Raw genomic sequence first — 2,681 nt, forward strand, 5'->3', positions numbered from 1 at the left:
TGGATTGCGCCAGCTTGGTCATGGGACTCCAGTCTCATCCGAGCTCATTGCTGTGAGAAAATAAAACTAAAATGTAAAAAAGCTGAAAACACATCCTCTGATTGCTCAGGGAATTTTCTTAGTCATACGTTATCTTTCCTAGTAGTTTAAGTTATTTTGTCTCCACTAAAACCCAAAGCAAAACAGTGCCCTGACACTTTCCCCTTGATTTCTGATCTGCAGCAGCCAAATTTATTTTTATCTCGTGTCGTCTTTTCCCCTATGGTTATGCAAATCCTCAGAATAGGGGGCAAGGGGAAGAGCTAATTTTAAAGTCAGTAAATTCCAGTGGAAGATTTCTTCAGTCGCTCCGAGCGGGACTATCCTGGGTGCTGTTGCAGAGCTGTGGCTACCTCCAAATAACACAGGGGTAGGTGCCAAGTGGGGAGGCTGAATATTTTCCTTGTAGACACATAACTTTGCCCACAGGATTGAAGTCTCTTGCCTTAATGCTCTGTTAAGCTTCTCTGCAAGTACAAAGCTGTCTTAGGAGGCACACGTTGGTGAAACGTATCTCTGTACAACCGGCTGCTGAATATGACCTCTGTGTGGAAAGGATTTGGTGGTGGGTGAAGGTGGGACTCCTGAGAAATATCTTAGAGAAAACATGGGACACCAAAACCTCATTGCTCCTTCCAGCAATCTTTCTCTGTTTTTGTTAGCACATGCTATATTTTGATATATTTTTTGTCTTTTTATTTTTTTGTCTTTTTCATTCCCCGCCCCCCGCAAGAGAATTCCATTTTCTTCCAAATTTCTTTTTTTTTCCCCCCCTTAATACAAGTTTTCCTCAAATCTGTTTAATCCTATGTTTAAATCTAGTGTGCAGCAGGAGATTCTATGTGGATTTCTAGGCTGAAAATCCAGCAAGGATAACCCTGGGGTCTGCTTTGTGAACAAACACAAGTGTACCAGTGTGTATATACAGGTGTAGGAACTGAAATGCTAACTGCTCTGTGTGTTTTACCAAAATCATTGGAGGTAATCAGAGTATGTGGCATGCGTAACAGCTTCCTACCAGCGCTGTGCTTTTGTTCAGCATGCTGGTGCTGGGTTAGTCAATGCAATTTGTGGTCAATGTCTGGAATCACATTCGGATCCTCTTTGCTCTTCCTTTGAGTACCATTGCAATACTCATTACTGCAGCGAATTAACCAGAGTCAAGAAACTGCTGTGGGGCCTCAAGTTTCTGTATCCAGCAAAACACATAAGCCTCTCCTGGTATGGTGTGTCAAGGGGCCATAAGTGTATCTTTAAATGCTGGGTAAATTGGAAAGAGTTTAAATATCCATGTAGGCCTTTCTCTGTTTTGGGGAATGGAAGATGAGGATGTGAATATTTATGAAAATAAAGTAATTTAGGTGCAAGGTCCCAGGTTTGGAAAATTTGGCCCATAAAATACGTGCACTAGGGGTGCTTGTGGTTGCATAAGATAACAAAATTCACCAGTTGTTTGGATTAATCTCCCAGGCTACTTCTGGGACATATTGTTTTCATGTAGCCTGATTAGGCTGCATATGAATTTATGTCCCAGTCTTGCAACCTAATAAACCTATACGATTTAAAATGCGTGACAAGGGCTATAGGGTTTGATGTGTAAATTCTGCTTACATGAGGCACTGTGTGCATGCCTAACTCTCCGCAGAAAGAGCTGAATGCATCCTATGTCAGTCCAAGAATGAACTACATGTCTGAATGCCAAAATAAGTAGAATAAATAATTTGTTTCATATATGTGTTTGGGAGCTCTCAACCTAGATGATCCCTTCCAAAAATTCAGCTCTCCATTTGCAAATTCTCTGGAAGTACAGTTTTTGTTCAAACTTTTGGAGTCCCTTTGATCTGGCTGGAAATTAGAACACATCAGGCCTTGTACGTAATCAGAAAATGCCATGTGAAAACAAAGACTGCTGGGAGTAGCATCTTTGTGAAATTCCAGCTAGACCAAACTCGTTCGGTGCTGCTCAAGCCCTGAGCTCACTGGTCTCATGACTATGCATGCAGTCCGGGCTGCTTTCTGAGGGCGGCTCAGGGAAAGAGTTAAGCTTGTTCTCCTCTTCTAGTTGGCAGAAAGTTTGCAGTTTAAAATTACATACTGACTCTGGTGTAGAGACACAAGAAATTATAGAGCAGACACTGTCCAGGACAACGTATAATTTAAAATGTACTAAAGAATGTATACCACATGGCAAAGTAAGTGAAGTGCTTCTTCAAATATAAGTGTTTTGCATAGAAAGGCTGTAATTATCCACTCCTAGGGAAATGTTTGCATTCATTCTAAATCAATATTTACTATTCATCTCTTGTGTTCAACAAAACAAGGATTTAACATTTTTTTGTTTTAATGAGGTACTAAGACTACAATAATACTACAATGTAATTGTCTTGATACAAAATATTGCTAAATTGTGTTGCTATTTTGGGAGCAAGCAGTTTTTAAAAGGAGGGGTATCCCTGTTTGTGAAATGTTACTGTAGTAACACACAATCCAAGCTCAGCCAAGCAGGGAGACTCACCAGTTTCAAAGAGACGTTAAGCTGCCTCTCTCTGTTAAGGCCCTTAACTAGGATCATTCGGGTGAGTCCTCCATCTCTCCCCTTACCCCCCCTTCCTGAAAGCATCAACCTCTTTATAATGATTCCT

General features: G+C 40.9%; 1 long non-coding RNA gene across 1 annotated transcript in view; it reads left to right on the forward strand.

Annotated features, from left to right (window-relative positions):
* Positions 1 to 304: 304 nt before the first annotated feature.
* The window catches only part of LOC311439325, a 61,483-nt gene continuing 59,106 nt past the window's right edge, over positions 305 to 2,681 (forward strand). The window contains exon 1 of the long non-coding RNA XR_014694659.1: positions 305 to 409. This is a non-coding gene — a long non-coding RNA (uncharacterized lncRNA). The remainder of the gene's footprint in view (positions 410 to 2,681) is intronic.

This window comes from Aythya ferina (genome assembly GCF_964211825.1).
Source record: "Aythya ferina genome assembly, chromosome: 6".
In the NCBI taxonomy this organism is placed as follows: domain Eukaryota; kingdom Metazoa; phylum Chordata; class Aves; order Anseriformes; family Anatidae; genus Aythya; species Aythya ferina.